The sequence below is a fragment of the Helianthus annuus genome, chromosome 14 (assembly GCF_002127325.2).
Source record: "Helianthus annuus cultivar XRQ/B chromosome 14, HanXRQr2.0-SUNRISE, whole genome shotgun sequence".
Classification (NCBI taxonomy): Eukaryota; Viridiplantae; Streptophyta; class Magnoliopsida; order Asterales; family Asteraceae; genus Helianthus; species Helianthus annuus.
The window spans coordinates 74666139-74690946 of NC_035446.2; the positions used below are offsets into that span (position 1 = coordinate 74666139).

The 24808-nt window shown below is 37.5% G+C and overlaps 1 long non-coding RNA gene across 26 annotated transcripts; it reads left to right on the plus strand.

Moving 5' to 3' along the window:
* The first annotated feature begins 9368 nt into the window (after nucleotides 1-9368).
* LOC110884371 lies at nucleotides 9369-14722 on the plus strand. Of its 26 annotated transcripts, XR_004878556.1 has the most exons (15): nucleotides 9371-9780; nucleotides 10167-10223; nucleotides 10574-10662; nucleotides 10782-11121; nucleotides 11201-11251; nucleotides 11567-12296; nucleotides 12396-12460; nucleotides 12663-12755; nucleotides 12828-12932; nucleotides 13032-13237; nucleotides 13349-13435; nucleotides 13692-13755; nucleotides 13831-13935; nucleotides 14035-14240; nucleotides 14436-14722. It is a non-coding gene; the product is annotated as an uncharacterized LOC110884371 (long non-coding RNA). The 26 variants fall into 26 exon arrangements; XR_002561093.2 differs by adding an exon at nucleotides 9930-9971 and having other exon boundaries at nucleotides 9370-9856; nucleotides 10782-12296; XR_002561095.2 differs by adding an exon at nucleotides 9930-9971 and having other exon boundaries at nucleotides 9370-9780; nucleotides 10782-12296.
* Nucleotides 14723-24808: the final 10086 nt, after the last annotated feature.

Genomic DNA, 24808 nt, shown 5'->3' on the forward strand with positions numbered 1-24808 from the left:
TGAACTTCGTCGACAGGAATGACCATTGTCTCTTGAGTTGGACTCTTTTTCAAATTTGATACATGAAATGTATCATGAACGCCATTAAGTTCAGCGGGTAGATCCAACTTGTATGCAACCAAACCAATCCTTTTCAGGATTTTAAATGGACCAATGTTGTTAGTGCATATGTCTGTTGACTTCGTCTTATATCGAGTCTTGGATTCGTTGCGGATCTGAACGAGAATGATGTCATCATTCTTGATGATGACATCATACAAGTGACATCATACATACACATCTTCACATAAAGTACAATACATACACACAAAACCAGAAGTTCAATTTACAAGAAATAGGATTTTTATATTGTTTTATAGTGATTTCGCTTGAATGGTCATGTATAATTCCGCTTGAAATTAAAGTAAGTAATTTCGCTTGAAATGTGTTGTGTCATTTCAAGCGAAATCAGGAGGCTATAAAATAGTCATGTATGTTTCTCATTTGGCACGGATTCCAAAGTTGTATTCCGAACTGCTGCCGGATTTTCACGTGATATATTAATGAGAAACAAGTGTTAAAGTGATATTCTTTTGTTTTCTACTCAATTCTCTCTGTTTCAACACTGTTTGTTTGTTTCCGCCACTCAAACAGTGGTGTATTGACTTTAATTGACTCATTTGATCGTCAAATCGATCCTACAATTGGTATCAGAGCCAGTTATGAGCCAATACACCTGATTCAGAGCATTTTTTTCTACATTTTTTGGATTTCTGGACGTTTGAACGGACAAAATGGACCGAGTTTTTAGTATTGTGTGTAAAACAGTGTTTTAACAAACCCTTGAGAGAATCAGATTAAAATTCGGCCTAAATCTGCTAAAAATGAACTGAAAATCTGATTTCGCTTGAACGAGTTTTTGATTCCGCTTGAAAAATTTGAGGTTATTTCAAGCGAAATAACTGATTTCGCTTGAATTATACCTGATTCCGTTTGCATTAAGGTATTCCGCTTGAAAATACTTCTGATTCCACTTGACTTGTGAAACAGTGAAGTTTGAAAATTGTGAAACATTTTACGAGGTTGTCAGTAATTGGGAAAAGAGATCATGTGATTTGTGTCAGGTTGCATCAGGGTTGATCGGTCATTTAGTCAACTTTATCTGAAATATTAAGTGAATCATCAGAGCATGTGAAGTTGTCTAATTTCGTATGAAATATTATCAGGTCACGTGATATCATTTGATAGGTCCAATCAATTGTTCGAAATCAAGTTTGCATGTGATTAGACTCAGTGTGAGGCCCAATGAATTAAAAAAAAAACAGTTGAACGGTCCAATGATTTTTGAATGTTGACTGCATAAGTCCATGTGATTTGATCATATCAATAGCGGCCCAATCGTGTGTTATGTATATTTTGCATGTGAAACATTTAATATCGTGAACAAAGTCAATCGGTCATTAATTGAGAAATGCATGAGAAACAGTTGTCGGCTTAGTGGTATTCCGGTCCAATCAGCATTTGATTTGAGTTTTTAAAATGTGCATGTGAAGACCCATGTGATTAATATCTTTGTTCAAAGTATCGGTTCAATCAGCGAGTTTTAAAAGTTTGCATGTGATTAAATTTGAAAGGTCCAATTGAAATACAATTCATCAGACTTTGCATTTGTTTGTTCAAAGTTTAAAGGTCCAATCAAACAATGTTATCGGCTTAGTGGGTTTTCGGCCCATGTATTGATATAAGTCTGCATGTTAGCCCACTACACATTCTCGGTCCAATCAATTTGTTGAGTAATTGTTTAATATCAAGTAGAAGCTCAATCACATAGTGAACTTAGTTTGTCGGACCATGTGAACATATTGAATGTATCAGCCCATGTGATCATCTAGGTTCAATCAAGTTGCATATTCATTTGTGATTTAATCAAGTGTTTTTGAAACTAGGATTGCATGTGATTTGTTTTTGTTGTGTAGTACTATTAGTCAAGTGTTGGGTCAGAAAGTTGATTTTGTTTAACACATTCATCAGATCACAAACTGATTTAAAGGATTTTGTTTTGTTCAAGTTTAAAGTGCATCAAATCGAGTGGCAATCCGAACGAGTTGCCACCTGATCCTAATCAGTTTTGTTTGTCTGTGTTTAAAGTGTTTTGTCAAGCATCGGATACTCGCCCGAGCGAATCCACACTCGATCCACTGTCGTCTGATTTTTTCCGTTCAATCGGATATTCATTTGATTCAGTTGTTTGATAAAGTGATAGAACTGATCTTAGATTGTGTGAATTTTCGTATCGTTTGAAAATCTGTCTTTGTGAATCTATCAATACCGAAACATGGATTCTGAGTTTTATGTTGCACAGAACAAGTTTGATAATTTTAAGGGTATCAAGGGAGAGTCTACAAAAGAATTGATCGAGAGGTATGCTAAGTTGCATATAGAGATGAGAAATTTGAACATTAACAAAATGGATGAGATGTGGGTTGACAAGTTGGCGAATGCTTTACCAAATGATGAGTGGGGTACTTATTTGCTGGTGTTGAAGAACAGTTCAGATTATGTTAATTTGAACCTTAGTGCGTTCGTCGAGAAGATTCAAGCTCAAGAACTTGAGTTCCAAAAGATTAGAAAATTAAAGTCTGATTCAGGAGAAAAGAATCATAAAACAGCAACTACTGAAGAAAAAGTCAAATCTGAAGAAAATGTTCAAGTGGTAGAGAAGCAAGTTGACGAAATTTCAGCTATCAAGGTTGAGATGAAGGCTGAAGCTGTAAAGATGACCGAGAAATGCTCAAAATGTGATAAATCTGAAGCAGACAATGTCAAACTCTTGAAGGATGTGGAGAGTTTGACATTGGAAATTAAAAAATTAAAAGAAAATGAAAAAGTTTTTGAAATTAAGATAAAATCTTTTGAAAATGAAGATTTTTGGCTAAAACTTGAAAACAAAAATCTGAAACAAAATAAAACAAAATTTCAAGATCAAATAAGAGTTTTTGAAAATGAAAAATCTGTTCTTGAAGAGAATAACATTGTGAATGAAAAGGCAATCAATCTTCATCTTGAGAAGATTTTTCAACTCGAGAAAGAAGTTGAGAATGCCAGAAACAAAATTGATGATCTTGAAAAGAAATTGAAAGGTTTTGTGACCACTTCAGCAATGATTGATCAATTATGTCCAAAACCAATCAATTCTGATCCAATAAGTGACAATGTCACAAATTTTGACAAAGTCAAAATTGAAGATTGTGATGAGAAAACTGATGATGAAAATGAGAAAAATGAGAAAAAGAAAATATTTTTGAAATTAAAAGAAAATTTTCAAGAAACTGTTCTGCAATCAACTGAAAAGGGTGAATGCTCTACGCAAAAACCCTTGAAGAAGAAAGTAGAACAGAAACAAAAAGTTAAAAATTCAGAAAATGTTCAAAACAAGAATAAAAGCTCATCAGTTCAATCATCCAATCAAGATAAAAAAACCACAAAAATTGAAAAATCAAAACTCACAACAAGTTGGTAATATGTGGTGCAGGTTTGACCACAATGCTTCAAAGATAAATCCAGCTTTCAGGAGGAGTGATGATTACCACAAAGCCAGACAATGTTATGATCTGAGCGTTTGGTGTGAAAGTGGTGAATGGTACGATAACAGAGTGTGCTACACTTGTGGTATTCAAGGACACATTGCTGTTAATTGCCAGAATCAGTGATTTGAGACGAGGAGATGCTATAACAGCCAAATCAAAGGACATATTGCAAGAGATTGCCCAATGAGATCAATGGAAAGATCGAGGGCTGAATCTCAGAAAAAGGTGACAAAATCAGTCAAAGTTGATGAAAAGCCCAGAGCACAGAAAAAACAAGAAGTGAAAGAACGGAAAGTGAAACTTTCACAAGGACAGAAAGATCGATTGAGAAAGAAAAAGAAGAAAGCACGAGAGTATCTCGAAAGGATTTTGTCCTCGGATACAACAAGAAAATCAGAGAAGAGTTCTGATAAATTGTCTTGCTCTCCAAAGAATGACAAATCAAGCAAAACGAATTCATCAGATGCAAATCTGAGGACAGAATAGAGTGTGAAGAAAGGAAAAGTTCCTGGTGATGAATTTGTTTCTTCTGAAACAAAAGAGCCAGTTGTTGGCAATGATCTTGACTCATCAAAGTCAAAGGAGCCATGTTCAGGTAATGAATCTGGTTTGTCAAAACCAGAGGAGCCAATGGTTGAGGTAAAAAGTGGTGATTCCGGTTTGACAATGAATGATGAAAATTTTCCATCATTGTCAAAAGGAATTTCAAAAGCACCCAAGGACCGTCAGGCTTGGGTGAAACTGTTTAAATGAAAAACCTGACTTGCTGGAACTCCCAGGTTGGTAATTGGGGAGTAGGAATCGGCATCTTTCTTGAGATATTCATAGTTTGTTAACTGTGATATTTCGACTTACAAGTGGTTAATCAAGGACATTAAGTTGTACTTGATTTAACTATCTTAAAAATGGTATGATTATTGGAAAATGGTTTTTGTGATACACCTACAAGTGGTTGCAAATAGTGTGATGAATTAAACCCCATGTTTGTGAAATGGCAGACAAAACTAATTTTCCGGAAAAACCATTTTAATTAAAACAGACTTAAGTGTTTTGAAATCATAATGGGAAAATAGTTTGTTGTCAGGGGGAGTTCTGACTGTTTAAGCCAAGTGGATGGCGAATTGAAGCAATTCGATATCATGTTGTCACGTTCTTGTACAGTTTGTTTTCAAATTTTCTCAGAAAATCAAAATTGAAACATATCTTGATTTTTGGGGGAGAAAAATTTTTTAAAAAAATATAAAATTTGAAAAATGTCAAAAACATCGAAAAATAAAAAATGAGTTCTGTTGAGACAAGAGGAAATGATAGTACATCAGTTAGACTATCACGTACGCTAAAGAAATGAAATATTAAATGTGATAAACGGTCTCACTAAAGATGTGACGATAGGCTCAGCTAGACTAGTACATTTGCGATAATGATACAAACTTAAATGAAAAAGCCTAGTTCTAGTGGGAAACATGGTTGAAAGCATAGTACTTGGTTTTGTCCTTCTTGATTGTGTACCTACTCGGTAATCGCTAATTGTCGAAAGACATAAAACTAGTTAAGTTTGTGAGCTTTCACAACTTTGCTGAAAAGTCGCTGTGATTGTGCATTTCATTTTGCAAATATTTAAATTTGTTTTATTTCTTTATTTTGTTTAAGCATTGGACATCCTCTGCGTATACGTGAGTATCGACCTGGATGTTATTGCCTAAACGTTCTGCTTTATTTTCTTTGGTGTTTCATTTTAGCTTTGGATCACCTCTGCGTATACGGGAGTATCGACCTGGTGGTTAAAGCCTAAACAATTTCAACTTGTTTTTATTTCTTATTTTGTTTAAACATTGGACTTTCTCTGCATATCGAAAGATCGACCTGATTGTTAATGTTTAAACATTCTGTGTTGTTTTCGCACATATCACAATTGATGAAAGTTTAAAGGCATTACTTGAGTTAGTGTATTACATGATGAGGGGATATGCTGAGATCGTGGGGTCCATAAGAATTTAGTGCAAAATTAATATACCTTAACGTATCGGTAAGCATTTCGAAAGTTTTTAGATTGAGTTTAAGAGGACAAATATATTGTCAATCTATGTGAATCGTTTAGAACTTAATATGTTTAAAGCTTAATGGTGCTAGTGATTTGTCTCAAAATCTGATATGATCCTCTTACGCAAACTCACAAAAATATTATCTGTAAATATTTCTTTGCTGCTTTTCATCAAAATCAAAAATCCAAAAAGAATGTGTTTTAGCAGAAATTTTGAAACATCCAAAAAGATTTTCGACAACTAATGTTGGAAAGCTGATATTCAAAGTTTAAATGCTAAACAGGAAGAACAGAAGTTTGGGAAAGTTTGTTGAAATGTGAATTGTCTTTGAAATGGCTAAATGGATCATTAATTTGAAACCAATTTAATCATTTTAAATACAAGTGGTAAGCATAAAGTCAAATCTTACTGTTAGTTAGAGTGTATGCAGGTATGCAGCTAGTGAATTCCAGACCGCGATCCCAGCTTGTCGAAAGGGGGAGTCTGTAGACATAAAAGCCAGGTTCCTGATCTTGTTGCTACGGAGAGCCAGGAGATGGTCCTGTATTTGTGAAAGTTGGTAATGTGAGAAGATAGAGATTTGTGAAGATCCCCGAGTCGATGCCTGTGCAAAGTTAAAGCCTGGTTTCCGATACAAAACATGTAAAAGTGCTATATCAGATTACGATCCCGGAACAACTTAAGGGGGATTCTGTTAGCAATAGGGAGTTTGAAGAGTGAATGAAACAGACTCAGAGTCTGAAGAATAGCTGATGTTAGTGATTAAAGAGAAAGTGTGAAGACTGATTAAGACTAAAGTTTTGACGTACTAAAGTCTCGTACTAAAGACTCCGTCAACATCCAAGGGGGAGACTGTTAGTGCATATGTCTGTTGACTTCGTCTTATATCGAGTCTTGGATTCGTTGCGGATCTGAACGAGAATGATGTCATCATTCTTGATGATGACATCATACAAGTGACATCATACATACACATCTTCACATAAAGTACAATACATACACACGAAAACAGAAGTTCAATTTACAAGAAATAGGATTTTTATATTGTTTTATAGTGATTTCGCTTGAATGGTCATGTATAATTCCGCTTGAAATTAAAGTAAGTAATTTCGTTTGAAATGTGTTGTGTCATTTCAAGCGAAATCAGGAGGCTAAAAATAGTCATGTATGTTTCTCATTTGGCACGGATTCCAAAGTTGTATACCGAACTGCTGCCGGATTTTCAAGTGATATATTAATGAGAAACAAGTGTTAAAGTGATATTCTTCTGTTTTCTACTCAATTCTCTCTGTTTCAACACTGTTTGTTTGTTTCCGCCACTCAAACAGTGGTGTATTGACTTTAATTGACTCACTTGATCGTCAAATCGATCTTACAAATGTATCTGGGGTTCAACTTCCCACGCTTCCCAAAGCGTGCCACACCCTTCCAGGGTGAAACCTTCAACAAAACCATATCTCCCACCTCAAATTCCAGAGGTTTCCTTCTTCTGTTCGCATAACTCTTTTGACGATCACGAGCCGTGAGGCGCTCTCGGATTTGTATAATCTTGTCAGTCGTTTCCTGGACCAATTCCGGGCCAACAAGCTGTCTATCACCCGCGTCAGCCTAGCATAATGGTGATCGACACTTGCGTCCATAGAGAGCTTCGAACGGTGCGGCCTGAATGCTTGCATGGTAACTGTTGTTGTATGAAAATTCGACCAATGGTAGGTGAGTGTCCCAACTTCCACCTAAATCCATTACGCAAGCTCGCAACATGTCTTCCAATGTTTGAATCGTTCGTTCGCTCTGTCCGTCTGTTTGCGGGTCAAATGGAGTACTCAGATTCAACTGAGAACCAAAAGCTTCTTGAAAGGATTGCCAAATCCTTGACACGAATCTTCCATCTCTATCAGAGATAATTGAGAGAGGCACTCCATGTCGTGCAACAATCTCTCTCAGGTATAGCTCAGCAAGCTTACTCGTGTTGTCTTTCTCCTTGATTGGCAGAAAGTGTGCAGATTTCGTTAAACGGTCTACAATTACCCAAATCGTATCATGGCCCTTGGGCGTCCTTGGCAATTTTGTTATAAAGTCCATCGAAATCTGTTCCCATTTTCATTGGGGTATTTCAGGTTGTTGCAAGAGACCTGAAGGCTTCTGGTATTCGACTTTTACCTTGGCGCAAGTTAAACATTTGCCAACATATATCGCAACATCGCCTTTCATTATCGGCCACCAATAAAAATATTTTAAATCTTGGTACATTTTATCCGATCCAGGATGGATCGTGTACCGTGACTTGTGAGCTTCATAAAAATAACGTTTCTCAAACCACCAAACAAGGGAACCCAAATTCGTTTCATGAAGCACAACGTTTCTTCCCCGTTTGGTACCAACTGCTTCTCCATCCCACGGAGATATTCATTCTCAATATTCCTTTCTTTAAGAGCTTCTCTTTGCGCGGCACAAATGCGCAATGAGAGGTCCGTTTGTATGATCATTTCCAAAGCCCTAACCCTTATGGGCTTGATCCTTTCCTTTCGACTCAGGGCATCTGCGACCACATTCGCCTTCCCTGGGTGATACTTGATTTTGCAATCATAATCATTCAACAGCTCTACCCAGCGTCTTTGCCTCATGTTAAGCTCTTTCTGATCGAATATGTGCTGCAGGCTCTTGTGATCAGTGTAGATGGTGCATCGCGTGCCATATAAATAGTGTCGCCAGATTTTCAAAGCAAACACAACTGCGCCCAATTCCAAATCACGCGTGGTGTAATTTTTCTCGTGAACTTTCAACTGGCGAGAAGCATATGCTATAACCTTCTGTCGCTGCATTAGCACGCAGCCTAAACCCTGACGCGAAGCATCGCAATATACCACGAAGTCGTCTGAGCCTTCGGGTAGAGATAATATTGGTGCGTCACAAAGCTTGTTTTTCAACAACTGAAATGCTTCTTCTTGCTTGTCTCCCCATTCGTATTTCTTGTCTTTTTGCGTGAGGGAAGTCAACGGTTGAGCGATTTTCGAGAAATCCTCAATAAACCTGCGATAATATCCTGCCAAACCTAGGAACTGTTGAATCTCATGTAACGCTCCGTAATTTTTCGCGTTTATCAAATTATTTATTTATTCATTTATTTAATTAAATACATTATTTATTAATTATTCATTCTTTTATTTAAATCATTTATTATTAATCATTTATTTATTTATATATTTATTCAATATTTATTTAAATCCTTTATTCAATTATTAAAGAAATAATTATCAATATTGTTATTTATTTATTTTATTAAATTAACTAAATTTGCAATTTAAAAGTTTTATTCTTTTTATAATAATAATCTAGTTAGTTTTGGTTAAATAACAAGTAACCAAGTTAATTAAACTAATTAATAAACTAGTTAGTTTTTAGATTCTTTAAAAAAAATAAAAATAAGTTTTATAACTATGTTAGTTGGTTGATTAAATTCAGGGACCACTTGTGTAATTAACAGGAAATTATAGCAGGGTCTAATCGTGTAATTTGTAGAAACTAGTTAAAAATCAAAACAAGTAAAAAGTGAACGGCAGGACTCGAACCTGCGATCACCCCTTTAACAAAGGACAACTCAACCACTGAGCTTCATCTTAACATCGATTTAATTTAGCAAAGCTTTATATTTGGAAACCTGTTACGTTGAATTCCCTGTTCAAAGTTTGCCACCAAACTGAAAACGCGTATACAACCATCGTTTCCTTTTCTCTCCTGTCAATCCCTGATTTACCGGGATTACGAGCAATACCGAGTTTCCTTTTTATCGATCAATCAAGAACCTAGACTCTATATGGCACACATACGATCAATCATCAACTCATTACCATAACTTACGAGACGTGTGAATCTATCTCTTATATTAAAGCAAAATAATGTTGGCTTTTTGACCTTTGATGTGGCAATGCTCTTTGGCCAGAGAATTGTTTTATTGGGCGGCAAAATGTTTTTCCTCAATTCTCTTTCATTTGTAAACCGCCTATTATGTTCTTCTTCAATATGGAAACCCCCAATCAATTCTCAATCAGTTGAATTCTTCTGTAAATTTATGAATACCTTTCTATGATTCGGCGCTCATTTCCTTCTTCTTCTTTGAGAAACCCTAAATCTACATGTGTTACTTCTTCTACGTCGAGTGCTGCAATTGATCGGTATGTATTCTTTCTAAAACCCTTGCCGTGTTCCTTCTTCTTGATTCTTCTACGATTCGGGTGCTACAATCGATCGGTATGTATTATAGGTTTTAATTTTAGTATTTCGATTGCTTTTTCTGATGTTAATTTGTTTATTCTCATAAAAGCTACCTCCCATCTTTATCATTGTTGTTCCATATCTGATGCAGGTTAGTAATCTTTTGAATTTAAGTTTTGTTTTGTTGTTTGATTTTTTTGATAATAATCAAACTGTGGCCGTATTCGTCTTTAGATCTGATGATTACGATTCAGGTGCTACAATCATGTTGTTGCTGTTTGTTTTTTAATCTCATGTTTATGCTTGATTTGGACCTTGATAAACTCGCGTTGACATGGCAAATTAGGGTTTACAAGGTGTGAATTCATAGTGGGGATCTTAGCTTTTGTGTTAGTGCAAGAAGGTATGTGACTGGTCTCTGTACATAAATAAAGCTAATGTATAGAAATAACCTGGATTATAATTATTGCAAATAGGTTGTGATTATGTTAGCTTGATTACAAAGTAAAAAAAGTTAAAAAAAAGGTCATGTTTTGGGGTTACAGTTAATGAATTTGACACAAAGAATTATATTGATTGGGAAAGTGTACCATGGTGTCTTAAGAAGTGGCCAAGCTACAGCCATTAAAATTTTATAATCAAGTGAACAACCAGACCAATTTTTTGGCTTAAGTCTGACTTATTGTTGCTAACATCTTTATATAATAATGTCAATTGAAAATCAATATGATACATATTGGTGTATCATTGCAGGTTTCTATGGCATCGAGGCTTAATCATGATAACGTCGTTAAGATGCTAGGATATTGTGCAGATGGTGGTTCGAGATTACTTGCTTATAAGTACGCTTCAAATGGAATGCTTTTCAATGCAAAATTTGAATCTCTAAATAATCTGCTATGCAAATCTCTTTTATTTTTTTAAATAATCCGGTATGTGATTAATACTTTGTTCCATACAGGTTGATGGATCATTATTAGGAAGATGAGATGAAGAAGATAATTGAAGATGAGACGAAGAAGATGACTGTGATGAAAACGGTAGTCATGCTCCAACCCTAATCTATCTTTGACATACTAGAGAAAGGTCATTGTGGTTCCATAATTTTGATTTTAGCTTTTAAACTTATAAGTGGTAGTTAACTAAAGACCCTTAAATTAGACTTTTTCATGTGGTTTTTTCATGTCATATGAGCTACCTGAGTACATGTATTATCCGCATGATTGATTTTACGATTACACGATGTCGCTGAATGAATACAGATGCTGAAAACCCTTAATGCCGACGAGTATTTTTCACAGGTTTGGGGATTTCCATTTTTATGCCGATTTTCTTTATTGCGTCTATTTGATTGATGTTTTGTTGCAATTCATTGATTAGGGTTTGTGTTTGATTGCTGTTCATTGCTTATAGAGGCTTTTTATAAGTCAGGTTTGTGTGTTTATTGTACTTCACATGTTTGAAGGTTTACTGCCTCACAAAAACTGAGTTGAAGGTTTGTTTTCTTAAGTCTGATGTCACAAAAACATGTTTGAAGGTTTTCTTAAGTTTGATGTCACAAAAACTGGTTTTATTTGGTGCTGACCCATTCATAGTAAATGGCAAAACTACCAACTATAGTTCCTTTTTGTTTTTTAATGTTAGGATAATAAAGGTGGCTTAATTGATCTTAGAGGTTATTATTACTGATTACAAATACAAAAGTAGTCCCACCAAACTTATCTCTTTGTTACTTTTTTTTCTCAGTTACTTCAGTAGATATTAAGCAAATCGTGCAAGTTGACAAAAAACCATGAAATTTTTGCTTACTACATCAGCTCAAATTGCACCTAATGAGAATCACTGGCTTGATGATGGTGCAGTTCTCATGGTACTTTGGATATGATTTGTATTTGTGTTTGTTTGTAGTAATTCTATTTGGTTTTGGTATAAATTATTCTGAATTTTTGCATGATGATAGTTTAAAAGCTGCATATGAGTATGGGTTTGAATGCCACTTTGATTGGTGATAGTATAATTTATTTGTGGTTATGTATGCTGATTGGGACTGCCTAATTATTGGTTTTAATGAGGCTACTTAGCTGTTTTGGAGTGTCATTGCTTTTGGATGATTTTTATAAGTCAGGTTTGTGTGTTTATTGTACTTCACATGCTTGAAGGTTTACTGCCTCGCAAAAACTAATTTGAAGGTTTGTTTTCTAATATCTGATGTCATTTACTTTGTTAATTGGTAAGAACATCTGCAATTAAGATTTTGTATGAGCATAAGTAGACTTCAAAATGCTTCAATGTTTAAACCATCTTTGTTGCTCATTGTTTATTGGCCATATTGTTGTATGATCTCTGTTTAGGATTTGTTGGCAGATATATGTGGTGCAGGTTACATATTTGAGAGAAAGGAAGTTCAAGGCTGGGCTGATCTATTGGCATGAAGTTTGGTCAAAGCTTCAATGGTGTTGTTATATGCGAACTTGATGTACGTTTACATGTTTTAAATCTGATTTGCTTTTTCGCTCAAGGATAAGGTTATGATATTTGTTAAAAATTGAAGTAATGTTTTTGTATTTTGATGCAGATTTATTATAACATCAATTGTTTCATCATGATCGTGCAGCAGAAACTGTCAATAAGAGGCAAAGAGTAAGTACCCGGAATTAGGTTTTTCTTTGTTTTAATTGTTTTTTGTTCGTACTTCGCCTTTCAGTTACAACCTGTTACATCCATTTAACCTTACATCCATTTTATTGTAATGGATTTTCGTGGTTTTTATATTAAATAAGAGATTTTAGTTATTCTACATGCTTTTGATGAGGCGAGGGATTGTTTCTTACTTTATTTGTAGATTTATGTCAATTCCAAGCACCAGATTTGATTATACACTCAACCATTTTTTTAGTTGGTCAAGATTTGATGGGTTGTGCTCAAATGGATTCGGGTAAAACAATAGCATTTTGCTTCCAGAAATCAATTTAACTCCTGTTTTTAGTAATCAATTTTGTTATTTTAGGAAGCAAATGGGACAAATCGTCTAAGCTTTTTAGATATCCTCTCAGATCGCGTCCAAGCCTAAGAACGATAAGCTACCCACTTTACCACCGTCAATTGCATTCAGGTTTGTTTGATTGTCTCTTGAACTATGCTTTTTATCAAAATAATTTCCTTTATATAATAACAAATGTTGAAAGGACTTATCAACAATTTGCGTTTCTAGGTTTCTCGTGACCGGCATCTGTCGGTCTTCATTACTTACATTCATCGCTGAAAACACCCAGCCCCATTGTGCCTCTTGTGTGTGACGCGTGACTTATCTAGATGATTAGTTTTATGTGGCGCTTATTTGTCTTGGGTAGTCTATTTGTGTTCTGATGGCCGCCTACGATGGTTTTGGGCGCTTCTTCTGTGGTTTTCTTTGTTCAGGTTAGCGACGGGTTTCTATGCCTTTATTTCGGTATCATAATCTGTTGTTTTGTTCCTCATTATATGATTTGTGTTTAGAGTTAGGGTTCTTTTTTGGGTTTTTGTTAACAGAGTGGCGGACTACGGTTTTGTTTGGCAGTCTATCAACCATTGTTTCATCATGATCGTGCAGCAGCAACTGTCAATAATAGGCAAAGAGTAAGTACCCGGAATTAGGTTTTTCTTTGTTTTAATTGTTTTTGCTTCATACTTAGCCTTTTAGTTACAACCTGTTACATCCAGTTAACCTTACATCCATTTTATTGTAATGGATTTTCGTGGTTTTTATATTAAATAAGAGATTTTAGTTTTTCTACATGCTCTTGATGAGGCGAGGGACTGTTTCTTACTTTATTTATAGATTTATGTCAATTCCAAGCACCAGATTTGATTATACACTCAACCATTTTTTTAGTTGGTCGAGATTTGATGGGTTGTGCTCAAATGGATTCGGGTAAAACAATATCATTTTGCTTCCGGTAATCAATTTAACTCCTGTTATTTCACTCGACGTCCCAATTCCGTTTTAAAACCTACTAATTTTGTTATTTTAGGAAGCAAAGGGGGCAAATCGTCTTAGGTTTTTAGATATCCTCTCAGATCGTGTCCAAACCTACGAACAACAAGCTACCCGCTTTACCACCGTCAATTGCAATCAGGTTTGTTTGATAGTCTCTTGAACTATTCTTTTTATCAAAATAATTTGCTTGATATAATAACAAATGTTGAAAGGACTTATCAACAATTTGCGTTTCTAGGTTTCTCGTGACCGGCATCTGTCGGTCTTCAATACTTACATTCACCGTTGAAAACACCCAGCCCCATTGTGCCTCTTGTGTGTGACGCGTGGCTTATCTTGATGTTTAGTTTTATGTGGCGCTTATTTTTCTTTAGTAGTCTATTCGTGTTCCGATGGCCGCCTACGATGGTTTTGGGCACTTCTTCTGCGGTTTTCTTTGTTCAGGTTAGCGACGGGTTTCTATGCCTTAATTTCGGTATCATAATCTATTGTTTTGTTCCTCATTATATGATTTGTGTTTAAAGTTAGAGTTTTTTCTTTTTTGGTTTTTGTTAACAGAGTGGCGGCCTACGGTTTTGTTTGGCAGTCTATCAACCATGTTTTTTTAATCACTTTTCCAGTTCTTTTATTTTGTTGTAGGTGTTTTGTTTAAGGAACAGCCGGAGGTGGTGGAGGGAGGATGAGATGAAGGAGACGAAGAAGTTGGCGGGAGACAGAGAATTTGGCGAGAGAGTTGAATAACAAAATTGGTCAAAGGGTTGTGTATCAACTAAAATCAGACCTGAAACCGTAAAACAATGGTGTAGTTGTTTACATGTGTGATTTGGTGTATATGTGTTTGTAGTAATTCTATTCAGTTTTGGACATGAAATTATGTTGTGTTTGATAAAGCTGATCCATCAATATAACTCCGTTTACTCGAGTCATGAACCGGTCGCGCTCATGCTGTTAGTATTAGATAATTAGTTGAATGCGCTAAGTCCTTTTAAAGTAAATAATGATCACTTTGTTTTAATGAGTTTAAATTTGTATTTTAAAGTAGTTCTTTTTCTTATTAGCCACCCGTGTATCACACGGGAACTTAGACTAGTACTATATAAACGGAAACCTTCATCACCGATTTACCCCCACACACCTCGATTGACTCGTAACTCACCGGAGTCGTAACCGAAGATCTACCGGAGCTCCAACCAGTCACCGGAACAAAACTGCACGCCACCAGAGTTCGGAGCATTCGCCGGAGACGCCCGCATTCGCGACAGTAATCGTTTTCATCGGTTCAGTATACCTCGTTTCTATTTTGTTTGTTAACCACCTGATTATTTTTGCAAATACTTATGACCATATAATATACAATGTTTAACCCACTAAATCTATGTATATAAACATACAGTCGAATGGTTTGTTATAAACAAGGAAGATGATATTCTCTTAAATACATAAATGACATAATCATTTTCTTATTTTAATCTAATGCTTTCAAATTGAAACTTGAGTTTTATTATCCAACTGTACGTACCGCTTTTTCTTAAAGGAGATGATGAATACTTATGTTCATAACCATTATCAAAGATTTAAAGGAAATAAAGATCTAAATTTTTCAAATAATTATGGTTCTGTTCGATTGTATATTGTCTAAAAAGAGATAAAAGAAGATGTCTTCTGTTAAAGTTAAAAGAATTTAAAATGTAATTTCCTCACAAAAAGCCACTGCAGATCAGTAGTGAAGTTTTGAAATGTTGAACGAAAACGGCGCGGGTTCGAGTCCATCTCCGACAAACCTGCTGTCTTTTTCTTTTTAATATGAACCAATTTATAATCTTGGAAGTGAAAAAGGGGATAAAAGGCCATGGGTACATAATTATAGATTAAATTTCTTGTCTTGGGTTTTATCAAATCATATGCATGATTTTTTTTGAGAAAGAAAACAGTGCATGTGATTTAATAATAATTTTTGGTTTGTCTTCTATAAACACTATTTTAATAAATGTAATGTATATGATATTAAACATAAAACATATTCATGCAAACGAAAACTGTGAATGGTCAATATTCTTTTGGTTTTTTTTTATATATATTAACTCATTTTCTCTTAAAAAAAGAAATAACAGTTTTATTTTATTTCCTAAAACCATTAATGTTAATAATAATCTAAATAATAATCAACAATTTATTATAATATTATATTAACGAGGTCATATTAAATCTTTAGGATAAACATATCTCGTCTGTTCTTTTGGAATTCACCACCGTTACTCGTGCGCTCTTACAAGAAAACGCAACGCAATCACTGTGAGTATACATGACCCATTTTCCATTATAACACTTTTGGGTGCAATATGTATTCTATATCAATCACATTATTCACTTCAAAATGATTTATGCACACTCTATCCAAATTGCACGTGATACATTTGATTCATGTTATACATGTTATGCTATTGTAAACTCTCATGACTATGTGTTCATTAACTTTGCAAGCCTCCCCTAACAATGGTAGCGCTATAGGTTGAGAAACGCCCCTCCCGTTATTCTCGCGGGTATTGTTAGGTTAATCTATGTTAAAACCTCCCGTTAAACTTTGGGATAGGCACGTTAATTGCGTTAAACTTTGGTTTGGACACATAGAGTAACATCGTTTCGAGTATATACTGTTAATATGATATCATGTTATTCACATTGGATATGAGCAAACTTTTAAACTTGTATTATACTATGTATCAAACTTGTATACTCGCCAACATGCTTTTGTTGATTTTATTTTAATACATATTGCAGGTTGACTATTCAAGAATCAAGAAACAAGCTAGGATGGCATTAGAAACCCATTTTAGCATTTTAGTTAATGTTGAATCTATGTTTGTTTATTTGAGACAATGTACCTTTCTTTAGAATTTAATAAAATGATTAAATTTATATTGTCACATTTAGTGTTATGTTGTTTTGAGCAATTTGTTCGTCTCATCCAGATGTTTCCGCCATCGGTTGGGGTGTGACATCTCAGTTGGCGTCTTCGGAGTCTCCCAGTTCTTGATCGCTTCGATCTTTGTGGGATCCACATGAATTCCACTTTCATTAACTACATGACCAAGAAACTGGACTTGGCAAAGGATATCTATTCTTGATAGTCAACTTATTCAGCTCGCGGGAGTCGATACACATACGGAAACTACCATCTTTCTTCTTAACGAACAACACTGGAGCTCCCCAAGGCGAGAAGCTTGGTCTGATAAATCCCTTATCCAGTAACTCCTGGAGTTGCGTTGACAGCTCTTGCATCTCTGAAGGTGCAAGTTGACAGGGTGCCTTAGCTACAGGCGCGACGCTTGGAACTAAGTCAATATGAAACTCGACTTGCCTTTGTGGTGGCAATCCTGGCAAGTCTTCTGGAAAGACTTCAGGATATTCCTTCACGACTGGAATGTCTTCTAATTTCGGCTCAACGGCTTCTTTATCAACGATGTGTGCCAAGAAGGCAACACATCCCTTCTTCAAACACTTCCTAGCTTTCGAACAGCTAATGATCCTTAAGGGCGTATCACGCTTCTCTCCGTGTACCACAATCGTTTCTCCATCCGCCATGCGAATGGTCTTCTTGTGACATACAATTTCGGCCCGGTTGCTGGACAACCAATCCATCCCTACTACCACATCGAAGCTTCCCAACTCTAATGGCAATAGATCCAATGTAAACTCGTGCTCTCCCAATTCGATCACGCATCCTCTGATGACTTCATTTGTTTCAACTAGCTTTCCATTAGCCAGTTCAATTGAGTACGGAATGTCTAACTTACTAGCAGTTAACCCAAGCATTTTCTTAAATTCTAGCGATACAAAACTATAGTCGGCACCAGTATGAAATAGCACAGATGCAAAGCGTTGATTAATAGGGAACGTACCAGTAACGACATTTGGATCTTGGCGTGCTTCCCTCGCACCGATATTAAAATCCCTTCCTTGTGCTTGATTGAGTTTCGGGCACTCACGTTTGAAATGCCCCATGTCTCCACAATTGAAACACCCTGGTCCTTGACCATTCCCATTACCACCTTGAGCATTGTTTTGGTTGCGATTCCCACCTCCAGCTTGGTTTCCAAAATTTCCTCGATTACCATTTCCGCCATTCCCTCCTTGTGGCCGGTTTCCATTCCCATTACCTCCACGGTTGTTGTTACCAAAACCCCTTTGACCGCCACGGCCAGTACCAACCCAGCATGATTCTTTTAAGTGACCAACTCTTCCACAAGATTCACATTTTCAGATCTCCATCGTCCCTCGTGATGCAACTGACACGCGTTACACTTGGGCACAGTGCCCATATACCCCTTTCCTTTGGCCCTGGCCGGTGCGCTCGCCTCATCTTTCTTGTTCGAGCTGCTGGTACCTTTTTTAAAGTTGGAGAACTTCCATTTGTTCTCTCCCGAGGACTCCACATGAGTCTCCTTTTTCTTGGGGTCAGAGTTTGAAAACTTGTTTAACCTGATAGCTTCCTCAGTTAGTGACACGCTCAGATCGATAACTTCAGTAATTGTTGCAGGCTTTGAAGATGTTACCATGCTCATAATCGGAGGTGCCAACCCCCAGATGAAACGCTCCACGCGTTTGAATTCAGGAGTAACCATGTATGGTACCACGTGAGATAGATCATGAAATCTCTAAACATACTCGGCGATCTTCGGGGTGTCCATCTTTAGGTTCCAAAATTCGGTTTCCAGCTTCTGAATCTCGGCCCTGGAGCAATACTTTTTACGCATGAGCTCTTTCAGCTTGGTCCAAGTCAAAGCGTATGCAGCTGCCTCTCCCAGAGTTTGGACCTAGAGATTCCACCATGAAAGCGCTCCATCAGTGAACAATCCGGAAATGTAGGTAACTTGCTGTTCTGGTGCGCATATGCTCATCCTTAACACAGAATCTGTCTTCTCCGTCCATCGAACATAAGCCACTGCACCCCCGGTGCCATCAAAGTTTAGCGGTTTACAGTCTAGAAATTGCTTAAAAGTACAGCCTGTACAAGTAATGTCATTCACAGGAAGCATTAGCAATTGCACATGGAATGTCCAAATGTAGTGTGTCTCAAGCGACTTAAACATTACCATTTGGAGGGTTGTTCCTCGAGGTACCCCCCGCTAGTTTCGGCACGTGAGGCCTCGTAATCCGCTATTGCTTGGGAGATCCTTGCTTGCAATTCGGCCTCAGTAGTGGGTAAACGATTATCCCTTCGTGGTGGCATCTTCTATAAGAAGATTGTATAGGTCAGGCCATAATAAGTATAATGAGCACGCGTATGTAATAACATTCATCAACACAAATAACACATAACATCCAATGTAATAACACAAAACAATTAATCCAACAACGCATGTAATGAGAATTTTGCAATTGAGCTATCATATAACAAGACCACAAGTACAGTTTACAGGTTTTACAATTGTATCATACATCCAAAAGAGACTAAGGGTCACATCGCCCTTGTCTGAATCGTCTACAGTCTACAATAACCAAAAGTCAAATATCAAAAGTCATAATGTGGTCTCCAAAATGCTGTGCAATCGGCTCACTAGCTGAACTCTCATCAAAAGCATGATATCTGCAAAAAAAAACCAAAAACCTCAAGCTGATGGAGGAGGAGGAAGAGGTGGAGGGATGAAAAGCAAACGGCGCAGATGCACCAAATCCTCCTCTAGTGCCTGAACAATACGCAACAAACAAGCAATCTGCTGCTCCATAGTCAAAAATCGAATGCCGAAATCCAGGTAGGGAAATAGAGGAGCAGGTGGAACAGCAAACTGTGACGGACCAGCACCAGATGGAGGACGCGGGATCCTCTCTAGCTCAGCGACTCTCCGACTCAACATATCCTGGTGTAACTGCAAGGATAAAAGTATATCATCCGTAGAGTACCTGATGTGCACAAAATGCAACATATAAATTACATCAATTGTGGCATAAAACCAACCCCTTTTTAGTACTAATGTTGGAAAAAGTGTGCTTTTGTCTTCCTTTTGTATTTTCAGGATTAAATGAGCTCAAATAGACAAAAGAAGCAAAAAGACAGCTAAATCTAACATAAATACAAGAAAAGGAACAAACGTTGCATGCCCGACCTCCTGACAGCATCTTCCCAAGCAAAACAAGAAGACGGAAGACTGAACACGCCCCGTGCTCAGTGAGCGCGGGGGCGTGCCCAAGTGTCAGCAGAAAAGACAAAGTGGTAGAAGCTTCCATCGCCCACCACGGGGCCGTGCTCAGCGGACACGGGGCCGTGGTCAACTATAAGATTCACGGAATCCAGGCAAATCTTGATAGTACAGATATGCTTCTGCACACGGGGTCGTGCTCAGTGGACACGGGGGCGTGGTCAACTAATGCAGACAAACTGCATTTAATGAAGAAAGAGAGGAGGATGGACACGGGGCCGTGTCCAGTGGACACGGGGCCGTGCCCGAGCTTCTGTTCAGCCTATAAATAGGAGTGCTTGGAGCTCTTGCAACTCATCCCTTGGCACACCACCTCTCTCACACTTCACCCACCACCCACCACCATCACAACACCATCATCCACCACCATCATCCATTGTCCATCATAGAGTGTGTGAGTCGTCTCAGGATCCAAGATTGATCGTAAGAGTTCTTGACAATCAAAGGCCATGTTTGCCTAAGTCTTTTACATCACTTGGTGAAGACAAGTGTTTAGTGTAATACTTTTTATTTTTAATCTTTTGAACTTTTTAATTGGTTTTGTATTAATGACTTTAATTACTAGTTTCTTATGTTGAAGGTGATTCTTCCTTATCGTTTGTCTGTGGTGTCTTGGCATTATTTTACTGTCTATATAAAATAAAAGATTTTCACCATTCATATCTCCACGGTCTATATGGAGGTATGTTGGCTACCTGGTCGGGGTTAAGGGAACGGTTTGGTAAGAGTCTTGCCATTGTTCAGTGTATAGATCATGCAAAGGACCTGGGTCAAATTTAGTAGGACCTCCTTCAATACCCAACGGTATTGGATGGCGGGGGTCCAAACTCTTTGATCCCCTCATAAGTTAAACTACTATTAAAACTTTAAGCCAGCTACTTAGGATTGTATCCCTGCTGACTCAGACTACATAGCCGAGGGTAATGTCGCCTTCAAAAGAGGGGCCTCCCACATTATGCATTAATAACTTAATTAATTATCTTTCAATAATCCGACTCTTTAGGATTGTATCCTTGCTGACTCAAACTACTGGGTTGAGGGTAACGTCGCCTTCAAAAGAGGGGCCTACTACAATAACTAAGATAATCTCTTAAACGAGTGCAAAAGTGCGAAAATAATCAAAGGTTACACTACACACGAAGCGATCCAAGTGATTCATCTTGTCTATCTGTTTTTACTTTTATTTTACTTTTCAGCATTTTAGTTAGTTTTATTTTCCTAGTTTAAAAAAAACTTTTTCTAACATTTTGATTTGATTAGACGTTGAAGATAAACCGGTACTAAAAGCTCTTGTGTCCTTGGATGACCTCGGTATCTTACCGACACTATACTACGTCCACGATGGGTGCACTTGCCCATATGTGTGTTTAGTGTTAGTAAATATCGTGCTTATAAATTTAAAACTTGGCTAAAAAGTGTAAAAAGGGCTTAAAATATACACCTAATATATATAACACTTCACACGCATCAAGTTTTTGGCGCCGTTGCCGGGGACACAAGGATTTTAAGAAAGTTAGGAATCAGCGGCCTAATCATTTTTTCTATTTTATTTTTATTTTTTTAGGATTTTCTTAATTTTTCAGCTTCTGCAGAACTCAGCACGGGTCGTGCCTGCTGAACACGCCCCGTGCCCAATCATTGGAACTGGCAATCCTGTTTTAAGTCAGACAGTAAGCTGAACACGGGGCCGTGCCCACTCAACACACCCCCGTGCCCAAGATTCAGTTACTGAAAACAGAACCGTAAGATCTCGACGGTTGGTAATTTCTGACACAAACATGAGTGATAATGATATTTTTTACTTTCGGCACTCTTATGGTACGTGGTGTCAATTATATGGTGGCGGTCATAAAGAATTAGAATGTTATTTTCTAACTATAAGCCCCACTATATAGACCCATCGTTTTCCTGTAGCCTTAAGAGAGGCGAAAGTAAAAATAATCCTTATCTCTCCCTCGAATGCGCTCAACCAGATATTCTAAGAGAAATGCTCCTCGATGAACTATTTCAACTAGAAGATCTAGTTCTTAATTGGTTAAAAGAACTTAAGATGGATTTCCTTAATTCATCTCAAGACAATGACCAAGAAGAATTGTTGGGGTCGCATTCAAACAAAAACAACCTCGTTGCTCCCGATAATACCTTCCACTCTAGCGAGGACTTGGACGATAGTCGTCCCTGTGCCGATTGTGCCGTGAAGGACTCCCCATCGACTTCGTTCGATGCATACATAGACCTGAGCGATTTGGCATACACCTTTTTTAACGAGAGCCCGTGAAAGGGTTGGACTTGTCCACCTACATTTAGCATAGGAATCACCCTCACCGACAACCTCTTGCGTTCTCGTCTTAATCTAGAGCAATTTAGGTACCTTAGGCACTTTGGGGTTGTTCCGTCCAGTAAGGAACCGCCCGATCCGGATAAGTTCCTTAAAAATAGACAATCTTCATAATCAGCCTTCCGACACGGGGCCGTGCCCAGCCAACACGCCCCCGTGTCCACCAAAAGATTCCCTTCTGACTTTACGTCAGAATACGGACAAAATGTGTTAGGATCTTGCCTGCACACGGGGTCGTGTCCACCCGACACGGGGCCGTGTCCAGCATCCTGTCGTTTTCTATAAATGCAGCCAAGAATCCTGCACATTTGGACCATCCAGGGACAGAGATTTGAAGGGATCTTCTCTCCTACCATCCTAGGTATGTTCTAAAAGAAGGTTCCAACAACCATATTGTCCTTTCCTCTTTTATCCATTTCCTTCTTCTTCATATTTCTCCAAAACCTCCATTAAAGCTTGAGATATCAAGCTTTATTGTAAGGATTGTTGAGTTTTGTTCAAGGAATCTTGTTAAAAATAAGTTGCATAACGTTGTTTTAAGTTATTATTACTCAAAAAGGATTCACAAATTGGAAAAATAACTTAAAACTTCGAGATTCCTTGTTCCAAAATTCTGCAGAAAGGTGAACACGGGGCCGTGCTCATTGAGCACGGGGCCGTGTCCAAAGTACTGTTTCATCAAAATGAGCTGTTTTCGGTTTGTTTTCATAGAATGTCAAGTCAAAACAGTGGAACACCGTCTGCACATTCCAGAAACAGTAGAAGAGAGAGAAGGTCTTCAATTGAGGCTACCCGTGTACGCTACGTCATGGCACTACGGGAAGCTCTTGATGAAATGACTTCGGTAGAGGAGGTCCTAATAGACCGTATAAATTATCTTACAGTAGGGCTGGAAAACAGTTTTCAAGAAATTAACCTCTTGCATCAGAGGTTAAACATTCTTGTAACACCTCCCATGGAACGGATCCTCCCTCAAGAGGATTGGAACCTAGCACTTGGAGTCAACAATCCTACCGGATGGGATGACATTCCAGCGGAGCCTCCACTTGAAGATCTACAAGAAGTCCCGGTGGAAGTTGTACCTCCTCAAACCGATGCCAACGAGCCCGCCTTCCTCCTCCCAAGGGAGATAGAAGAGTGGCTCGCCGACGTGTGAGGAACCCATGCCCGGAGGAAGGAGTTCTTTGAAGCCGCATCTAACCGAGAAAATTATCTTTTCGGAAGTTTTGCTAATTAAAATAACTTGTAGGCTAGAAGTCCTTGGTTTAAGCTTCTTGTGCTTGCTTATCTAACTTACTAGCTTTTTAGGATAATGTAATTCTCTCTAGGACTTTAATGAAATGATGGTTTTAGTGTTTGGATGATGTTGTAATGAATAAAACACACTCGGGATGGTGAAGGATAACAAGGGAAACGGGAAACATCACCCCATGCACGAAAACAGAACTTCCTGACAAAAATTTTTTCATTACAGCAAGTTCAGCACGGGCCGTGTCCGCCCGACACGGCCCCGTGCTGCACAATCTGCAGAAAACGCCTAGTTCAGGTAACTGGACACGGGCCGTGTTCACTGAACACGCCCCCGTGTCCAGGCTTCTGTTTCTCTTTACTAAATTTTGATTACTGGCACCTGAACACGGGGCCGTGCCCGGTCACCACGGGGACGTGTCCAGAGTGCCAGTAACATAAAATTTTGCTTTTTAACACCTTTTTACACATGCAATCAACCTAAAAACTTATTTTTGGGACGCATTGAGGACAATGTGTAATTTAAGTGTGGGGGGGATGCTAAAACTTTGAATCTTGCAAGTCCTAATTAACAAGCCTTACACAAAACTATATTGGAACCGCTAATCACCCCAATTTTTTTCAAAAATTTTCATTTTCTTTTTACATGTCTAAGTTTAAGTTGGGAATTTCAAGTTCTAACAAGGTTATATTTTTACAAATTTACAACCGATAGCATCGTGATAAAAAGAACCAACATAAGAAAATTACAAAACGGCATGACAAGCTTAGTTAAAATTTGATTATATATACTTGATCACATAAAAACCCATTCCCACAAAAGTGAGTTTTGAGCCTTTATTGAGCATACAACTACATATCTTTACACTAAATGCTCATTTTTCGTTTCTTGTGTGAATAGCCGCTTGGTTCTTACGACTCTAGAACTTGCCACGACAATGCATTCCCGGTCCTTACCAACTTAAACCCGAGTAAGTAAATAATGGAGGCATTAGAACTAACCATTTTTCTTTCTACACCATTATTTTCATTTTTTTTACCACCTACCCAAAATCCCCCTAGTTAACCCCTTTGAGCCTAACCCTTTTCATTTCTTAACCCAACACAATCACCCTTTTTACCCACCTAAACCTTTTTATTTTAACCCTTTCTTTTAGTAACAAAGCTCGGTTTTTCTTGTGACTTAAAAAAATGATGAAACCAAATAAACAAACAAGTTCATCAAAAAA